General features: G+C 38.8%; 1 protein-coding gene across 6 annotated transcripts in view; it reads left to right on the top strand.

Annotated features, from left to right (window-relative positions):
• The first annotated feature begins 488 nt into the window (after positions 1–488).
• LOC128734359 (serine/threonine-protein kinase MARK2-like) overlaps positions 489–22,172 on the top strand; it is a 144,645-nt gene continuing 122,961 nt past the window's right edge. For all 6 annotated transcript variants that reach the window (XM_053828523.1, XM_053828522.1, XM_053828521.1 and 3 more), the window contains exon 1: positions 489–1,566. The gene's annotated coding sequence lies outside the window, so the exon portion shown is untranslated. The remainder of the gene's footprint in view (positions 1,567–22,172) is intronic.

The raw sequence follows: 22,172 nt of genomic DNA, 5'->3' as shown, positions 1-22,172 counted from the left end.
GGGGACTTGGGTGAATCAACAACAACGAGCTTCAGCTTGGCTTGCTTGCTTGCTGGTGAATGAAAGAGAAACGGGTTTCCGTCGAGTTATAGGCGCAGCACATCAGAAAGAAAAATGTGTGGCCCTCGCCTCGTTTGAACGAGCAAATGTATGCGGTACCTACGTGTGTGAATGACTGCTGCTGGGAAGCGAGTTGACTCGAAACGAAACGCATACGTTTAATAGCAGCAACAATAGCAACCAACAGCAGCAGCGGCAGGCGGGCACCATCAACAGTAACATCATCAACCGACCGAACACCGAGAGCGAGAGTGAGTTGCGCCTGACTGTTTGGCATGCGCGCTGCTCAGGTGGTAGGAGGAGTAGGGTGTTGTAGGGGTGTGAACGATAGGGGAAGAGTGAGTAGCAGCAAGCAACGGTGAGCTGGCCAGCAGGCCAGGCCCAAAACAGCAACAATACAGCGTGTACGGCATTCTGCCCTCGGTAGGCCTCCGGAGCGGGCGCGCGCGCACACGTACGTACTCGTCAAGTAGCTGCAATCTCAGACAGAACTTAGGACGACGCGATTTGAACGCGGTTGACGGTTTTCGACCAAATCCAGCATCCCTGCGGAAAAACTTACCGTCGCAGTCGTGTATGCGATTCGAGCCGATCCGGTTGTTGTTGTGTGTCGGGCGGGAGCGTGGAATGTCGCGAATTACCAGCCGGTCCTCGAACGGCTTTTTCTTCCATTATCGTTCGTACAACGCAACGGTGTTCCGCTTTGCGAGGCGTCGTCGATCAACGGGCCAGTGATTCTCTAGAACGAAGGGGCGAAAATTGCATAACCGAGTGTTCTACGTCCAACGGTGTCAATTCTCAATCTACCAAATTTTACCGTAGTTGTTGTTATTCAGTGTGAGACAAAAGAAGATCAATAGTCACGCGAATTCCGCATGTATTATCTGTGATCCGAACCTAGCTAGGAAAAGTTTTTCTACCGAGTTTTATTTTCTTCCTGAAATGTGCTGCTTGTTATTAATATGCTATCAACAGTTTAACTCAGTGTAGTAGAAATATCCAAACAAGAGATACTGCGCGACGACACAGTCTATTTTTGGTGTGCTTTATTGTTCCGAAGTGAAGACCTGGCTCCAGTCGTATTTATTGCCTTGATCCGTAATCAAAGACGATCTCCCGTTGTCGATGTGGTAGTGAATATCTTTTTTATATCGAAGAAGAGTGCGAATAGTATGATTTACAATCACTTCTGAATCTCTACAATCAACGAAAATAGTAATTGCCGCAGCAAGAAAGCAAATATTAAGTGCATTGGTCGACTGAAGTGTTGTCTCCAATCACCAAACATAGTTAGTTGTCAGTTGGTGCCACCGTATCGTACTTGGTGTCGGAGTGCAACGACGTTGGAATCAAGAAGTGCTCGTTCCGATGCACACGTGTGCGTGTGTTCCATCCTGCAATGTTAATTAAAACGAATGAAGGTTGAATCAGCAAATATTTAAATTAGTGCTATCAGCAGCAGCTACAAGCGGTGATTCCAGAGGCAGCAAGAAATGAATATCGATTGTGAGCAATAGTTTTTCTTTTGCGTCTTATTTACAGTACACCCGATTCTCTCTGAAGGCGCTACCTCCCTCTCCCTCCGCCGTTGTCGGAGTTGGAGCAACAACAAAGCAATCTTTCCACGTGTGCAACGAATACAACGACCGAAACTTGACAAGGGCCACATTCCAGCACACAACAGCGACAGCTGCTGGCCCTTGTCAGTTGACCCAAAGTGATAATTTGACCGAACGAAATCAACCAAAAAACAGAAAACCGGTTTTATGGAAACCGAAGAAAAATTGCACGACTTCGAAAACCGACCGTACCAGACATTTGAGACTACACCATTATCCAATTTTTTCTTTCGATGTTCGTTTTCGGACAATAAAAAAAAGGCGGTTTTATGGGAGATATGTTGGCGAAGCTCTCTGAATGATACTATCATATTCTAGTGGAAGCAGCAGACTTGAACAAATCTACTGCAGCAAATTTGTAAACTAACTAACCTTGGCGCATGAAATTGCCAATAAAAATAGCAGAAAAACTCAATGAATTATTCAAACTTGAATCGACAGCTCGCGTATGTTTGTATATTGTAGCACCTCTCGGCGTTCGCTGCGCTGGCTAGGATCCTTTTCTAGTTGACCCATTTGGACCGGAGCCATTCCAGGTTGGTTGTTCAAGCCTTAGTCTACCGCGCCAATTTGGATATTTATTGCCGCCCAATCCAGTTTCTTGTTCTTTCATCGCCGCCCAATGAGGAGGAGGGTGCTGCCGATAATAACACAAATGGCGACTTCCGAATCGAGTGGAATCACCATATTTGACAGTATGAGAATCACATTTTTTGTGTCTTTTTTTTTCTTTTTTTGCTTCAACTAAGATGACTAAATTCGTTCGATTGTCCGGTCTCATCACAGGTAAAGGTGACAATATTTATTCGACTTGAACCAGTCATCGTCGTGCGAATTGCGTCATTGATCGATAAGCAGCAGCGTGCGCTGCAGTGGTATTGGGAAATACGATGATGTGCATAAGTTACGTCATTGATGTGCGTCTTATTTCCAAACTAGAAATATAACACCCATCCTCAGAGTAAACAAAGACGGTTTGGACGAATGTGCGAACTCAGCAATGATAAAATCTAAATCTGATCAAACCATGGCACGACGGTTGGTGATCTGTTTTTTATCAAACAGCTTGACAGATAAAATCTGAAATAAAGATTTCACGAAGACGACATTATTCACTTGAATATGATTTTCTGGTACATCTCCCATTAATTTTAGCTGGCCGAAAGGACCACTAATTCCAATTTATTAACTTGGTTCTTTAGTTACTCAAACAGATTTTGTGCAAGAGTAATTCACCAATTTCGATAAATTTGGTATGGCAGCTTCTACTTTAATAAAATTTATAATTGCTTTTAAAATACGCTTCAAAAGATAAAAACTTGTAGCACAAATTTATTTAAAAATACGCACGATCGCTCTCAATATTCACACTTTATTAGATCAAAATAAATGTAAATTATTTCAGAGCCTCTCTCAAAAGTAATAGTTTCTCTTGTAAAACCGAGCAAAATGTGAGGCAGTTCTTTTTACTTTTACTACCTATGTGAAAGAATTTCTCCAAAATTTCGAAACGAAAGCAGCGAGTGTCGCTGTGTCAAATCATTAACCTCTCTGTCGGAATGCCAAATGTCGAGAATATTTCGTAATAAACCCGGCCCGACTACGTGTGCAAAACATTCGTTGAGAATATTGGAGAATAAATTGGTTTGTTTCGTTCTTTTACATCTCATCGTGCAGAAAATAGAACAAAGCAGTAAAACCCATCAAACGCCAAGTTGGCATAAGCAAAAGACTCATTTGCGCCGACCTGTCTGAGTGTCCTTTTCGTGTTTTTTCATCCGAGCAAAGCAGTCCAATTCGACCAATCAATGGCTGGTCCAGAATGGTCTTAAAATCTGCTACGAGTTGACAGTCGTAACTGTGAAACATTTAAATGCCATTTTATTTGAAGTTGAACCTTTTAGGTGTATATAATTGACGTACGTGCTTGTGAAGTGATAGGACCATAGAGAAAGTGTATGACACAATTTGACATTGAAATATTACATTAATTCACACTATTTATTTAGTAGAACTACAATCTTCCTGTTACAGATATTGACCCCTTGAAAATAATCTGAATCTTGTCAAACGGTTACGAACCCAAATAAGAATTTTAGTTTTATTGCACTCTTATGATCGTTTTTATAATCAATTTTGATCATAAATCCTTTAAAAATGTGCTGTAAACCTTATTTATATAAAGTTTTCTCCGTAATTTTCGGATTTTTTTTTGTAAATTGCGAAATTGATGTGGTTTTTACGCAATTTTCCAAATTTTGCGATGTTTTATGGGAATTTTAAACTACACACGGTTTTTTTACTCAATTTTCGTATTTTGCGCGATTTTTTTATACGCGAATTCTGGGAATGTACGTGGTTTTTACGTGAATTTTGAACACTTTCATCACGATTTACGCGGTGTTCTTACGTGAATTTTCTAGAATTTGTATGATTTGTACGTCACATCCTTCGGCATTGACGTGGTTTTTACGTAAATTCCGTAATTTACGCAGCATTTTTACGCGAATTTTGGAAATGTACGCGGTTTTTACGTGAATTTTGGACAGTTTCCTCACGATTTTCGGAATTTACGCAGCTTTTTTACGCGATTTTCGAAATTTATTTGTTTTTTTTACGTGAATTTCGGTGTTTCCGTATTTTTGCCCGCTAATTTCGGACTTAAGGCGAGTTTTCTTACGTGAATTTTCTAGAATTTATGTAGCTTGTACGTCACTTCCTTCGGAATTGACATGGTTTTTACGTAAATTCCGTAATTTACGCGGTTTTTATGCAAATGTTGGAGTATACGTGGTTTTTACACGTGAATTTTGGAACTGTAAGAGGTTTTTAGGTGAATTTTGGACAGTTTCCTCACGATTTTCGGAATTTTCGCAGCTATTTTACGTGGTTTCAAAATTTACGCAGCTTTTCCACGCGAATTTTGGAGTTAACGTATTTTTCCGTAATTTACGCGAATTTCAGAATTTCCTCGGCTTTTACACAACTTTTAGAATTTCTTACGCGAATGTCGGAATTCACGCAGCTTTATACGCGAACTTCAACATTTACTTGTTTTTTACGCGAATTTTGAAATTAACGCGGTTTTCTTAGTTCGAAATTTATGCGTCATACGCATATTTTGAGAATGTACGCGGTTTTTACGTAAATTTAGACATTTTCTTCTCTAGTCTCGGAATTTACGCAGTTTTTTCACGCGAATTTCGGAGTTTATGTTATGTTTGCCCGCAAATTTCGGAATTTACGCGGTTTTCTTACGTGAATTTTCTAGAATTTGCGTGGTTTGTACGTGACTTCCTGCAGAATTGACGTGATTTTTACGTAAATTCCGCAACCCACGCGGTTTTCTACGCGAATTTCGGAATTTACGCGTTATTTTACATGCGACTTTTGGGAATGTATGCGGTTTTTACGTGAATTTTAGGTGGTTTTCCCCCGATTTTAGAAATTTACATAACTTTTTTACGCGAATTTTGGAATTATTTATTTCTGTCGCGAATGTCGGAATTTACACGATTTGTTATATGCGAATTTTGGAATATGTGCGGTTTTCTTACGTGAATTTCAAAACTTCTATGATTTTTATGTAAATGCACAAGTTACGCGAATTAATAAATGCGAAAACAATTAAAAATAGTGGCCCTCTTACATTCTTACAGTGGTTCTTACGAAGAAACAATCCGTAAATATTGATGCCAAGTATTAGTTTGAATGTAATTCGCATCGAAATTGGGTAAAATGGTGTTTTTTCGTGCCTATGTCGAGAAAGTAGATGTAGACCCGATGTAGACGAAGGCATCCAGCATCATGTTGTAAACATGGGAAAAATAGCAGCAAAAAACTGTTGTGAAACCATGATAAGACAAAAAACAAACATTTTTAAGCTTTTTGCCAATAATCTTTAAGCTTTTTGCGATTGCAAAAAAAATCTAATTCAATAAAATATCTTTACCAAAATCACGGGAACTAGATGTGAGACTATCTAATATAGGGTATCGTGTGGTGATAGTTTATTTGTCAAAACACTCGGGTGCCAACCGAGAGAGTGTGGGTTAGAACTACGAACTCCCACTTACCAATTTAACTACGCAATATATTTATGGCCTCATATCGAAGTTTCGCAGTTTCATCCAGTCTACCATTCTTCTCACCAAACGCTCCTCCACTTTAATAATAATAAAATAGTTTACGTTGGATCGCGACAGAGTCAGAGGCAGCTAAAACAGAAAAGTGAAATAAAAAAAGACCAAAGTCATTAAAATCGGTTCAGTGGTTAAAAATTATGAGGCAAAAATTGTGATTTTTGGGACCACGCTAATTCAGAAGGGGTTACCCTAAACGCCAGATAAAAAATGCAAGTCTAAAATTTTCGTAAAAGGAACAAGCACACAAGTTTTGAATAAAATAGGGAAACGATAGTGTACTGTTTTACGATAACATTGTCTTTCAAAAGATGTATACTTTGGGAGTAGCTATGCTGCTCCTCCTAAAAGTGCTCAGATATTGAGCAACCCTACCTGGACTCAATGGCACTGGACTGCTTATCCAGTAGGCTGTGAGAAACTTTCCCATACGAGGGATGCAAATTATTGCTTCGAAATATGTAGAAAAAAGAGTGTTAGTGGGCAAGTTATTTTTTTTAAGGATTTTCTTCTATAACAAGACATGTCTTACTGTCTGTCATAATCTATTATTCGGTCCAGAAAACTTCCGTCTAATAGAACACTTTAATAATTAAAAATGTTTCTTATACCTTATCCATAAATAAAAAAATGATTTTCTTTTCAATTCCACATACAGTAATGTTCCGATTTTGTCAGCCCCATATTGAATTTTGGGCTGACAAAATGGGGAAACTGACAAAATTGAGAATTTTTTTTTCAAAATTCAAGACTTAAGACTTCGCAATATCGAACACGTCTACTAAAAATTAAATTTTAACTCTCAATTGGTCAACTGAAAGTTCAATGAACCGGGCACTACACATTAGTCCAGAACCTTCTTTGGAGCGCATTAGTTTTGAGCAGGAAAACTTAGTTTTAGGTTTATGAAACCTTAGGAAGACTTTCTTAAAATTAAATGTTCTATCGTCCAGGGGAATTCAAATTTTGATTGATCTCCCTAAAAGTGCAATACAAAATTTATTTTTCTTCTGTTTCGATATAGCACATTGATGTGTTCTGCCTAGTTTTACAGCATATTATTACAAGAAATTTTGGTGAAGACAGTAACCTTCTACCTCTTCAGCAAAGATAGAAAAACCTTATTTCTCATGAATGAAAAATCGTTAAAATCAGTTCTTCTATTTTAGCTGTTTTTGTAGTTGTTATATGACTTTTTCCTGTTTTACAAAGTTGTACAAATAGTAAAAATACACAAAATTGCTGAATGTAGTATACCTCTATCTTTGCTTGTTTAGGAGCTATGGAACTTTTTCAATAAAAATACCCTAATTTTGACCCCGAATTACTCGCAAGAAGGTATCATTTTATTCAAAGACTCTCCCTAGAGAATCAGAATAGTTTCAAGCAGGCTGAAAAGTTTTATAAATCATGTTTAAAACTACAAAAGTTAAACAAAATTTATAGGCTGACAAAATCGGGATTAAAAGCAGATAAAATCGGGGGTAGACAAAATCGGTAGCTGACAAAATCAGAACATTACTGTAGTTACAAAGCAAATCATTTAGTTGACCGCTGTTGCTTTCATCTCTAGTAACATTTATTTAGCTACACTTAAATTTCAAAACTGTCTACAATTTAAGAAGTAAATGAAATGTTTTTATAAGTCTGGCACAATTATTTAGTTATAATAAGCCAATTACAAATCTTTTATAAAGTTTTTGTAATATACGCCCTCTTCCCCCATTCAAAAAAAAACATTCGTAATGATTTAACGTAGACGGAGAAAATAAAGTCGGTTAGCAGGTTACGGCATTAAAGTGTGCTGCAAAAATTTGATTTACTTCATTGATTTGATCAGCTTCGAAGTTCTGCGTAATTGCAGAACTGTTTGTTGCGAAAATCAGAAAAATTCTGGGCAGAACTGGCCATTTTCAACCGATTTTGCATGAAATAATCTGCTTTATTCATATACTAGCTGAACAATATTAAGTTTAATTACTAATTAGCATCATAGACAAAATAATTCTCTCTACGTGAATGACTGCTGTCTATTTTTATCCGATGGCTCTAATCTAGCAGTTGACAACGATTAGCTGGAATAAAAGATGCTGAACTAATCAAATTTGTAATGACTCTCTATTAGTATGCACACCAGGGCTTATTCGTTCACTTTGACTCAATGTTGATTCATTTGACAGTACCGTCTTAGTCAAGCAAAATTTGACAAAGTTATATATGGGACATTCGTAGAACCAGTTATTATCTACAATTTTGCTGAATAAAGTTTTACTGTATCTTTTGTATTTACGGTGCTACAATGCTAGTACCTTATTAGTGACTAAATGAATGCTCATTTAGTTACTAATGACGTACTAGCATTGTAGCATCGTAACTACAACAGATACAGCAAAACTTTATTCAGCGAAATTGAAGATGATAACTAGTTCTACAAATGTCCCAAATACAATTTTGTCAAATTTTGCTTGACTGAGACGGTACTGTCAAATGAATCAACATTGAGTCAAAGTGAACGAACAAGCCCTGATGCACACACACGTTCACACAAAACAGTCAATGTCCGGTAGCTCGTTAGTAGTATAATACCTATCACACATTCGAAGCTTTACCCAGCAGCAGTATAGTGGGTTTCGCACCAGCTCGCTTTCGGAATCGAATGGATTCGTCCTCTTCTTCTCTGTACCTGCTGCCGTCCATCCCGTCCATTTGACCTAAATTGCCGATCCAATCTGTCGCGCGCACTGTATTGTTGTGGTGTTTGGTATATCATCATCGTCACTCCGGATTCGATAGGACCAACCCGGCCGAAGTGGATACACCAAAGCAAGAGGTTATCCCCAGATAATTTTGCCTGCTTTTCGGGCGAAGCGATCAATAGCCAAGCAATCAAAATAGTGCAATTTGCATTATTTATTAGCTATGCTCCTGTGGTGACCTGAAAACATATTTTTCCCTGTAGTCTCTTTATATTGACAGCATTAGTGTGTCATACACACACACGCACGCACACACCAGTGAGCGGCGGTTCTATCAAATATAACTTTCTGGCTAATTTTATCGGATGACATCGAATGAGCGGCGTCGACCGGGGAATCCGCTGTCGGAGTTGTTCCCGAAACCGGTTCCGACCAAACACCACGGGGGGGCAGCCAATTTTCACTTAACGACTACATACTGATCCGGTTGAATTTAGCATATAATAGACTGTGGAACTCGCTCGTTACCTACTGTTCAGCTCGGCTCATACGTGCGGCCGCTCAAGGCAAGCCGTCCGGCTTTTATTCGCAATTGCACACGAACCGTCGACTTCGTTCGTCTTCATCGTCATCGTCGTCGTTCTTCTGTCGCCGCAGAGTCCATTTGCAGAAAGCGAAAGAATTGCCCGTAATCAATATAAATAAGCACTAATTGAATAATGAAAAACAGGGACAAATGTATGGCTTTTAAATTGGCGGAATTTACCCTGCCTGCCGTGGTCGAGAGAGCAAAAGAGCAGCCTCGTGGCTGGCAACTCCGACAGCAGCCCGAGGAAATTCCTAATGAGGTGTCATATATAAAAGAAACATATTTTAAGTTTCCGTCACCTCACAAGCAGTTATCGGAGTTTTTCATAACCGACGAGCTCGGTAAAGATCCGTAATCAGCAAGGACGACCGGCACATACCGCGCTGCGGTGCAATATTTAGAATAACAATCATGATTCAATTAGTATCACGCAGTTACAAAAGAGATCGTTTCAAGCCGTTCGTTACCAGTTCCTACTATCTACACATGTCCGCATACTTTAGTTCCTAGACTTGTCTCGGTTGCTTCACGGGCAACCTGCTTTCGTGGCAGCCACTAGTCACTGTAATAGACGTGGATCGTAATTGGATTAGACCGAGCGGCGAGCTGCCTGTCGTCCTGCCTGCCGGCAGTATGTTACTGTCGCATTTGTGGCTTTCGTAATGTATTTGTTTTGTCGGAGTTGAGCTGCATCGGAACCTCAAGGTCGAATTACTCATGACAACCGCAAACGGCATCGTTTTCTCAGTGTAGTGTAGCTGGCCAGTCTCCTATCGACAAACGCTTACAGCAGCAGCTAATTGGTCCCGGAGAATCGCTGATCAATCATCTTTGCGCTCGTAAAACGGTTTCACAAGAATCGGTGCTGACTAATGACATGATGTGTGTCAAGTGGACTGAATCAGCACTGCTGTTGTTTTAGACCAATTTTTGATTGATGCTCTAACAAGAGCTAAATTCGTCCAACTAACATTCTTGTTGAACGCCAGCTTATTAAGCCCTTATTAGTCGGACATTAGCTTCATAACAACTGAATAAGCTACAACTCAAATAAACTGCTTGTTTGTTGGACGTTTAGCTCTGATTTCAAAGCAAAAAGAAACAATCGATATTCCACCAAACCGAAAACCATTATAAAGCAAACCAGTCCGATCACGGAAATCAATTTTCAGCTGTTGTGTTGTAGTTGTAGCTAATTTGTTTGCTTTCTCGATCATGTGCAGTTGCGTTCCCGCTTTACCCACTTAGTAGTAAGCAGTGGTAGAACAAACCGCTACATAAAACTACCCGGAAATGACCCGGTGGAGAAAGAGAACTAGTTTTTCCCCTTTTGCTATCCGCAAACAGGAGTATTTGACCACGTCGGTCGCACTACAGAACTGTGCTGAATTTTTCGCCCAGAGGCCGTACGAACGTACGGCGGTCGAATGAGCAAAACGCAACGCAAATACGAGCAGAGCAGTAATAATAGAATTGCAACTAGTTTTTTTTATTTTCAACGCGGAAACCAAGCTGGCAAAAACTAACAACCGGCCCAACCTGCTGTCGTTGGCGTAGAATGTCTATAAATCAAGAACCCGGGCCGGGCATAGAAGTCGAAAATTGTATGCCTCTCTGTGTGTATTATCGGCCGGTAATAGCGGCACAGATAATGAATGGGTGGTGGGAGTATTAAGTCCGCCTCCCCACTTTCCGTTTCCCTTTGCTCTGCTTTTTTCCTCATTTCTGGTTCGCACTTTCTATTCTCACATGAAAACACAGTCAGTGCGAACGAAAGTACCAAGTGAATTACGCGCATTTCACTGCGTTCCGCATCAGTGTTGTCAGAAAAAAATATCTGAGATTTCATTCACACATTTCAAGTGATGAAATGACGTTTTCGTTAAGCAACCGGAACAGAAATCTGGTAAAATCTGGCATGCCGTCAAAAATCTGGAAATTTACCTGGCACGCAATCAAAAGTGCAACTAAATCCGGAAATATCTAGCAGAATGGCAACCATGTTCCGCGCACAGTTAGACGGGTGCGGCGGAACGACGCTGTATGACTGACGGCTGCGGTCTGTGAACATGAAGTTATCTCATTTGAAGCCAGGCCAAAGCCCCACTCAGCTGTAACTGTGTCTATACTGGCCACACCGTCGTCCGGGGCAGTGCACAGTGGCACAGAATTTGCATCTCGCGCTCGCATCGCACCAATGGAAATGAATGTGGTGATTATTTTGTCATTTCGGCCGCCGCCAGTGAGTGAGCGAAGCTGACGTGTCGGAAGGGCGTGATTTTATTAGCTTTTTTTTCAAAACGGTGGCAGGTACAGTAAATTTGTTCCCGGTAGTTTGCGGTATACAAATTTCGGTGAATAAATAAACCGGTTTCTGTGTGCAAACTGCTAACCATCAGTAGAACATGGCTAAGGTGGCAAACTTTACGTTCTTGACAGGGATTTTAGTCTTCGGCCAACAGTTTTTATCCAGTTCTTTAGCGAAATAAACCACTATAAATTGCACTGGGAAAATGGAAAACATCTATCTTCCTTCCCTCGAAAAAATACTTCCAGGATGAAGACACTAGTCAGTAAACTATATGTAAAAAATCCTTAAAAGGTCAAAACGACTATCACCATATCAAGCAGAGAATGACTCATTAAGTAGCAAGTCATGTCAAGCGCGAAAAGCAGGTTTATTATTTACAAGAATGTTCCTGTAACTTTGTCGCAAAACTTTCACCAGCCCTCGTACACACAGACTAACCCAGAAGCTTGCTCTGCAAAATCCATTCCATTTTTAAGCCGTCGTCGTTATCGAGCTTTTTTCCTTCAGTCATTTTCGCAGTTCAGCGAAATTAGAAGTGTACCGGTGTCCCTCTTGCAGCATTAACAGAAGTTCTTAGTCGGCCAATTCCATTATAAACTTTGACAATTTATGATGCTGCAATGTGCCAGGCAATCTTCATCCAAGTATGTGTTCATTCATGTATATATTCGGAGCGCAAAGCTTTACTTCACGTAGAACTGAGCCAAAAAAATCTAAAGCAGCGCGGATAACCTCGTGACATCCTGATTGATCAATATTTCGGCACCAATCAAAAATCCTGAACTTCCTGATCTTTAATATCCTTTACTACTACAGTCTGGTAAATAAGTCTGTTCTCTATAACCAAGTTGCTGTAATCCTTGTCCTGTTGGCATTAATTTACTTTACCCTTTTACGCGATAATTGAAAATTACTGAACCTTTAATTCTTCAGAAAACACTTCCCAAAGTTGATGAAAAGAAGACTAAAATACGAAGAAAATACAACGAAGAGACAGCGTTAAGACCACTAAAAAGCGATGAAAAAGTAACGAAATAATGTGATAAAAAATAGCGAAAATGCGATCAAAAGGTAGCGAAAAGACGAGAAAAAACGACGGAAATAATATGAAATTAAGATTAAAACACACCAAAAGAGCAACAAAACAAGAACAGGACAAAAATCCGTTTGAAAAGCGTTAAAAAGGCAACAAAACATGCATAAAGATGGCAAATACAAAATTAATAGTTGACGAGAAAACAACGAAATACAACAAAAAACGACGAAAATAATATCATAATATGATGAAAGGAAGCCGACAAAACAGTGCCAAAAAAACACGACAAAAAAGTATCAAAAGAGCGACAAAATATGCAAAAAAAGACTATGAAAAGAATGACGAAAAGGCAGTAAAAAGATAACATTTTTGTTGTCTTGATAGTAAACAGAGCGATGAAAAAATGGTAACAAAGTGACGACAAGATAGCAAAAAAAAACGGGGCGAAACGACAACGAAAGACGATGAAAAAACTGCAAAAATGAAGAAAATGACGACAAAAAGCTGCCGAAAAGGGGATAAAAAGGCTAAAGACAGGGATCGAAAAACGAAGACAACTCGATGAAAAGATAGCAAAAAGACCGTGAAAAAATGACAAATGCAGGGAGATAAAAACATATACAGAGAAAAACGAAATGCCGAATACGAATAAAACAATAAAAAGCAATAGAAAATGACGATATGTCGACCAAAGACAATGAAAAAATTACAAAAAAAAACAAAGATAACACGCCGAATCAACATAATAAAAGACAACAGCAACAACAATAAAAACCGTCGAAAAAATCGACAAAATACGATAAAAAGTTAGGAAAAAGACCTTTTCATGGTCCTTTTGCTAACTTTTTATCGTATATTTTCAAAAACACAACAGAGAGATGACAAAAAGATGACACGGGTATCAAGAAAAGGCAACAACCAACATGTCGAAATGACGACAAAAGATGATGAAAATATGACAAAAAAAACAACGAAAAGACAGCAAAATAACGACCAAAAGACGCCAAAGCAGCATCAAAACAAACGACAAAAACTGTTTACAGTTGCCGACAAAGCGACGACAATCCAGATGATGAAACATGATGACAACTAAGGCTGTGCGAGATTTCGCAAAATTTCGTGTTTACCGAAATTTAACGAAACCGTACGAAATTTACTCTAAATTTTATGGTAGATTACCATTAAACTACAGTTAACTCTATGGTAAATTTCTCCAAGTTTCGTTAGATTTCGGTAAAAACGAAATTTCACGAGATCTCGCACAGCCTTAGTTGTCATCATGTTTCATCATCTGCATTGTCGTCGCTTTTTCGGCAACTGTTTACCGTTTTTGTCGTTTGTTTTGATGCTGCTTTGGCGTCTTTTTGACGTTATTTTGCTGTTTTTTTTTGTTTTTTTTTGTCATTTTCATCATCTTTTGTCGTCACAGCCTTAATGACAACAATGCAAAAGATGAAAATATGATGAAAATGTCATGAAAAGACAACAAAAAAAAATGACAAAAAGACACGACAAATACAAAGGAAAGACATAAAGAACGGCGAAACATCGACAAAGACGATGAATAAATGACAGAAAAAACGAAGGCTAAACACCAAACCGATATAATAAATCCACCGAAAAAGCGACAAAAAGCCAGAAACAGAGATTAAACAGCTGATGAAAGTATGTAAAAACGTAGGTAAAAAAACTTGCAAAGACTACAAAAACATGACGCAGAGATGAAAAAAGACTAAAAGATTACATGACGAAGATATGGAAAACACGAAAAGGCAGCAAAAATAGCGAAACGATGACAAAAGACGACGAAAAATGATAGAAACAGATACGAAGATGCTAAAAAGACAATAAAAAACACCAGAAAACATAAAAAAAACGACAAAACCGGCAAAAATCCGCTGGAAAAACGACAAAAATGCCAAAAATGATTTAAAAACGACAAACAGACGTTGAAAATACGATGTAAAGTTGGTAAAAAGATCAAGATGTTTTGTTGGTAAGAAGACAACAAAAACAAGACAGACATAACAAAAACTGACACGACGAAAGCGAAGAAAAGACGAAAAGGCAACAAGAAAACGACGCAAAAAAAACAAAGAAAAGATGGCAGAATGACTACAAAAAGGTGCCAAAACAACTGAAAAAACGACCAAAAGGCAGTCCAAAAAATCACCGCAAAAAGCGACAAAAATACCAAAAAAAGAGATCAAAGATACGATGACAAGATGACGAAAATGCGATGAAAAGTTGGCAAAAAGACCATGAAAAGATGATAAAACCACATCAGTGAGATGACAAATATACAACACGACGAATACGAACAGAAGACGAAAAGTCAGCAAATAAAACGGCGAAACGACGGCAAAAGATGATAGAAAAATTACAAATAAAACGTAGAAAAGACGGTAAAATGGCATCTAAAAGACGCCAAAACAACGTAAAAAATGACAACAAAAAGACGCCAGAGCATCGTTAAAAGACGATAAAAATGAGAAAAAGAGGCTAAAAAAAAGACGGCAGCAACGTCAAAAAACTCCGAACAGATAAAGAACGACGAAAATACCATGAAAAAGCTACAAAGATACGTCAGATAGATGACAAAACGGCGATACTAAAAAAAGGTAACGAAAAGATGACATAAGAATGGCGAAAAGATAGCAAATGGACGACAAAAATATACCGAAGAGGCGCGGCGAAAAGATGGCGGAAAGACGATGAAAAAATGATGACAAGTAGGTAAAAATACGATGAAAAAAGACGAAAGGCGATGACAAGACACCGGAAAAACGTCAAAAGAGCGACAATTAACGTCAGTAGACGAAAATGCTATTAATAGATGCAGAAACGGTATAGCACATATGATAAAAAGACAGTAAAACAGTGACTAGAAATGCCAAAAAAGCCAAAGAAACTCAAATAACGACAAAAACGCCATTGCCATCGAGAGAAATCAAATACCCCACAAAAGATAATAAAAACTGACAAAAAATCGCTGATGTGAAATAAACATGATGTTATAATGCAGATGTTATAATGATCGAAAAACGACTAACAGACATTAAAAACGCTGAAGAAACTACAAAAACATTTAAAATGAGCAATAAAAGACAGCAATCTATACCTATAAAGAAGGATTTCTGTCTGTCTGTCTGTCTGTCTGTCTGTCCGTATGTTCCTTATAGAATCGAAAACTACTGAACCAATCGGCATGAAAATATGCATGTAGAGGTTTTTTGGGGCCAGGAAAGGTTTTAGTGATGGTTAGAAACCCCTCCCCCCACTAAGAGGGGGGGCTCCCATACAAATGAGACACAAATTTCTGCATAACTCGACAACTAATCAAGCAAATAGAACAAAATTTGGCATGTGGATGTTTTTGGTGACGAGAATTTATTCTATGGTAAATTGAGACCCCTCCCCTCTTTATAAGGAGAATTATAACTCCTCTCCTCTTTAAAAGGGGGGGCTTCCATACAAATTTCCTCATAACTCGAGAACTAATCAAGCAAATGGAACCAAATTTGGCATGTGAAGGGCAAGAATATTTTCTATAGTAAATTAGGACCCCTCCCCACTTTAAGAGGGGGGGCTCCTGTGCCAAAGAAACACAATTTTCCTCATAACTCGAGAAGTAATTAAGCAAATGGAACCAAATTTGGCATGTGGGTGTTTTTGGAGACAAAAATTTTTTCTATGATGAATTGGGACCCCTCCCCGTTTTAGGAGGGGGGGATCCTATACATATGAAATACAAATTTCCTCAGAACTGAAGAACTAATCAAGCAAATGGAACAAAATTTGGCATGTGAAAGTTTTCGAGGGCAAGAATATTTTCTATGGTAAATAAGGACTCGAGAAGTAATTAAGCAAATGGAACCAAATTTGGCATGTGGGTGTTTTTGGAGACAAAAATTTTTTCTATGGTGAATTAGGACCCCTCCCAACTTTAAGAGGGGGGGCTCCTATACAAACGAAATACAAATTTCCTCACAACTCGAGAACTAATCTAGCAAATGGAACCAAATTTGGCACGTGGGTGTTTTTGGAGACAAATTTTTTTTCTATGATGAATTGGGACCCCTACCCACTTTAGGAAAGGGTGCTTCTAAACAAATGAAATACAAATTTCCTCATAATTCGAGAACTAATCAAGTAAATGGAACCATATTTGGCATGTGGGTATTTTTGGAGGCAACCATTTTTTCGATGATGAATTAGGACCCCTTACCTTTTTAAGAGGGGGGGCTCTCATACAAACGAAATACAAATTTCCTCATAACTCTAGAATTAATCAAGCAAATGGAATCATGTGGGTGTTTTTGAAGGCAAGAATATTTTCTATGGTATATTTTCTATGGATTTCCCCACTTTAAGAGCGGGTGGGGGGGCTCCTATACAAATGAAAAACAAATTTCCTCATAACTCGAGAACTAATCAAGCAAATGGAGTTTTAGATGGCAGAAATTTTTTCTATGGTGAATTACGACCCCTTCCCCTTTTAAGAGGGGAGCTCCCATACAAATGAAATTCAAATTTCCTTATAACTTGAGAACTAATCAAGCAAATGGAACCAAATTTGGCATGTGGGAGATTTTGGAGTCTTGAATTTATTTTACGATAGTTAGAGACCTCTCACCCCTGTGGTAGGGGGATATGGACTCTCATACAAATAAAACAGAAATTTTTGCGAAACTCAACTTGCGGTCGCGAGTGTTGCCGGTGACCCGCCGTCGGAAGCGCCGCCCACTGGGGGGGCTTGCAAAACTCGATATTGTGACAAAGATCATCCGAGATTCATGTTTTATGTACAACACAGGTTAATTTGTGGCAATACGAAGTTTGTCGGGTCAGCTAGTAACACTATAAATATACACAGAAAAGGCGATGAACGAAAAGAAAATAAAAGTCGCCAAAACAGCGACAAGTAATGCCAAAACGACTTTAAATTACTTAAAAAAGACGCCATCAAAAGAAACCAAAAAGCGACATAAGATCAGTGCTGTTAATATTCATCAGCATAACGCCCAAACTTCTGGATTATCAGTCTACCTTGCATTGAAAATCTGCTTGCTTTGATCAAACGTACATAATAACTATATACAGCAAGCATGAACTTCATGCACGAGAATATATAATATCAGCGCCCTGTGATATTGTAACAAACTGATATTCACGTTTGAGCAGTGAAAATCAATAAAAAAAATTTATGTTGTTATTTAGCATCTATTGCGTTCAGCTGTTGGACATAAGATTTTTCTTTTCATTTACTGCATTTAAAATTTTTTTTTCCTGAAGTGAATATCACCTTGTGAATTTGAAAATCACTTTCTCCTGTTCTATTTTCACGATATATTGAACTTGTATACTACGATGAAAATCGCTGTGGAGTTGTACATACGAAACTCAGAGGCATAAAAAACAATGTATGCTGAGAAAAAAGATTTTCTGTTTTGTTTGAAATTCGGTGATAATTAAAGGCCCTGCATAAGATAATGAAAAATGGAAGCAAATCGCTGATGTGAGATAAAGATGCCAGAGAGGATGTTAAAAAGGTCGGAAATCGACCAACGAGATAACGTAAAACAAGACGTCAAAAAAACAACAAAATAAAAAGACGGCAGCTGAAAGCGATAGAGGAAACAAAACAAAAATAAGACAAAAAATGGAATACAAAAGACGACAAAAAATGAAAAGTGAAAGACGGAAAAACAAAGACGAATGGCGAAAAATGAAAATTTGAGACTAAGTCTCTTTGAATGAAAAATGAAAAAAAAATGTAAAATGAAAGACGGAAAAACTAAGACGAAAGATCATGATTAAAAATTAGGTGTCTAAGACTAAGTGCCCTTGAATAATGTAAATCAAATTTCAAATGTGTCATGAACTGATTTGATTCAAAGAAGTACTGACTTCCTTCAAATACAGTAAAGAACAGTACCTCTAAAGCAAATGTGCCAAAGGGTAATCACATGTTTAGGCGTTTTTGACGCTATTTTTGATATATATGGGTCGAAGTTGTGAAAAAAAAACTATTCTAATTCACGTTTTGATAGCCAAAAATTAGGCGATCGTGTCAGTGCAATCCATTTGAATTTTTCTTATCTTTTGCTGCTACAAAACACTACAGAATACACGCTCTCAAAGTCACTGAGCAAATCGTTTTAGTCGATACAATGTCTGTCACGGCATTTTCTTTAGAATTTTCTGTCAGAAGTCAAGCCAACACATACGAACCAGTGATTTGTGTCTGTCGGACATCTGACGGACAATTCTCAACCTTGCTCCTTTTCATTACTTTATAATAACTGGTTACAATTTTAGTCATTTTACTTGAAAAAGTTTTTACTATGCTTATTATTACAAGTTTTTTTTTAACTTTTTGTTCATAGTTTTAACCAAATCTATTCGCAAATTCGTCCATAAAGTGGGATGGTCACAGCTCCATTTTTTGTTGAGCACAATGCCGAATGCATTCGTTTGAATATTTCTCGACACTAGACCCTACAGCAGCAATAGCCTCGTCGGTACGTACAGTACGATCTCTGACGATTACCCTGTAAAGTAAAATAGCATTCATAAATGATCCAGGGTTGCTCGAATCAATTGTTCAGATGGACGAAATGAATAAAAAGTTAACTAATTGATTCGAGTTTCTCGAATTGATCCAAGATTTTAAAAAATCCACACAATTTATAAACGTTGTTTAGGAGTCAGTCTATTCGTCATGAAGTAACAAATCAAACTAAACACAAAACAAGTAACAGTTACATAAAGCTATACGTCTTTACATCTATAAAAACATACGTCTGCATACGTCTACGTCATACGTCTCTTTTCTTAGCTTTGAGAGTAAAACTCTGATCTTACAATTCAAACTATTGCGGAGGTTTTCACTGATTCTGGCGACATATACCTAATGATATAAAATATCAAAAAATATAACAAGCAAAAAATTTGGTGTGCCAATCAGAATTTATGAATTGTTGTTCTGGCATGAGCATTTTTGGTTCGAGTAGCGCGTTGTCTCACAATTTAGGAGGACAAATGGTACATACATTCGTAGTGCTACGTCAAGCCTATCGCTAGGCCCATAACCTACATTTTAATTATTATTGTTTCACACAATTTTGTTTTTTCTTTACTTTTATATATGGTGCTCATTATCAACCATTATTGGCCTCCCAGTTGACCACGAATTGCGACACTGGTTCACAAGCCAGTCGTCGTATGTTCGAATCTCGACCGGAAGAGGTTGCAAGAATCAATGTAATCGCAATTGTCCTGTACTCCAACAGCTGGCTACAAAGTCTGTCGAATACAAATAGAAGGTTAAGTTCCGAATGCGGAATGTAGCACCAAAAGGTTTTGCTTTTTTTGCTCATTATAAACTGTTTTCCGTCGAAAACTGACTGATTTCTCACACATTACGTTGCTAAACTAAACCGACGATGAATTCTAGTGGTTGCCAATTTCAGTCCAACCATCTAACATGTAACTATGTAGACAGCTCCTAATGACTATTATCGAACTCTTATGTTGTTGAGTTTTCATTTTCACTGCAGCATAAAATTACTGTCTGTAAACCACCGCTGCTGCTACTGCTGCTCACAGTGCTCACCTGAGGAATGTAAACATGTTGTGTAACATTGTGCTTATTAGTTCAACGACTTCGGCCGGCAGCAGCCTGGCTGGCTGGGGCTCTCACCGAATCCACCTCGATAGGAGGAGGATTTCGCATGCAAGTTGATAAACGCACCAGTCTTTCCTGGTTGGAGTTTGCTGGCTGAAGCTTCACGGAATATTCCCCCTGAAGTGACGGTTACCCAGGAAAGGAAAGGATAGAATCCACTGCAAAGTCAAAGTTTCGATGTTCCAATGCCAATTAAAAACTATATTTTTTAGAAGGATTTTTGTCTTTGAAGATTTTCATTTTATGCAATATTATTTTTACTCTCAAATGATCTAAACAATGGACCAGAGGAGTTTTGATTAACCCCCGCACACCGTTTACGGTTCGGTTCGATTCGGCTTGGTCAAGGTCTAGATTGCAACCAATAAAAACGTTTGATATGGACAGATGGTTCACGTTTTGTACCACAACCAGCCAGCCTGGTGCAATAAAGTAAGTACAGGCGGCGGGCAGACAAAAGCATGCGTAAAATAAACAAACACCGCGCTGCTGCACGGGAAATATTGCGCTCTGCTTGCGTGTGAATGTACTTCTCTGATGTGTTTCTTCTACAAACAGCAGCAATTCCAAGCCGGGTTGGGCATCAGAGAATTGCCGTTGTTGCGGATTACTGCACTGTTTCACGGGGCTTGGACCTCGCTCCTCTAATCAAACATTGCCCTTCGGACGGACAACCGGCGAAAACATATCATGGTTATGGTTCGCGCGGTAAAGGAGAAATTGTGCAACTTTGTTTTCGTTATCGCAGCGCTCTGCTGGAAGTAATCGATTCATGTTTTTTCGTAACAACGAAAAAAAAAAAATGGCTGAAACGGATGGAACCATCACTGCAGGTTATTGATTTTGAACTAGGGTTGCAATTGCAATACCGGTGAATTTCATTGCACGTTTGCGAATTGCAAGTTTATTCGAGCAGAGGGTGGTGCAGTGAAACCGCCACGATGTGCGATGGGCGCAACCTGTTTTTGTGCGGTGTAATACCATAAACCATTAACGAGCAGTTAAGTTTGTATTACATCTGTTCTACAACCTTCGAATCTCTTAATTTATAGGTGGAAAGTGACGCATGAACCGTGTTTTTTTAATAATGCCGGGGCGTGCAGTTATTGCATTTTCATTGAATTTACATTCTCTCCATTTTCTGGTACAAACAAGGCTTCTGTTGTAGTTCCCAGTAAAACATTTCTTTTCTATGTTATTTTTAGCCTAGGATTTATTATCATTTGATACAATTATACGTAGTTCCACTCTTCCCAAATTGGGTTTCTTCAAATTAACCTACCGGGCAGTAGAGGTTAAATCATGATGGCAAACAGCACGATTCGTAACGTCAATTTGATGAACCCATCCGGTGCGGTGTGCGGTACGAACCATGTTCGGCCTACTCAAGGCAGTCTACCTTGCCGCTCTATGATGAGTTAGGTTAGGTTTAGTAAATCCTCCGCGGTCATATAAGCATTCGTACGGGGAGCAGACAGCTGTGGCAGTTCTATTCCGCACGCCTGCTCAATTGACGCTCGTTGGCAACTTCAATCAAGTTCAGTGAGCTTCGTGGCTAGGCCCCAGGAGCAGCAGCTGACTGAATTTATATCAAATCATCCAAAATTTGCGCTATTTGAGACGATTGCACTCCTCGTTTACCGCACTAAATGGAAGACGAATATCGTGACCGTTTATTTTTCGGGCGTCGCTTCTAGTTTATCGTATGTTTTCCTTCTATTTGTGTTTGTGCGCGTGGATATGTGCAAATTTAGCCCGACCGCCGGACGGACAGCGCAACTTCCTTTGGACGGCAGCGAAAAGTTCGCCTTGCTAACAATTTATTGGGGCAGTTTTGAATTACAATTTATTGCCCCGTTGTTTCCAGCTGACTGCGTGCATGCAACCGACCGACCGACCGACCGACCGAAGCTTGCCTTCAGCAACGGACGAAACAACGCCCGCTGCTTCCTCCTCACTCGCACTGGTTGGCTGTCAGTTTGATATGGCTCGAACGATCAAATGCGATTGCTGGGGCTAATGTGCCAAT

This window comes from Sabethes cyaneus, chromosome 2 (assembly GCF_943734655.1).
Source record: "Sabethes cyaneus chromosome 2, idSabCyanKW18_F2, whole genome shotgun sequence".
Lineage (NCBI taxonomy): Eukaryota > Metazoa > Arthropoda > Insecta > Diptera > Culicidae > Sabethes > Sabethes cyaneus.
The sequence above is the reverse complement of the archived record's forward strand: the minus strand, read 5'-3'. Positions and strand labels throughout refer to the sequence as shown.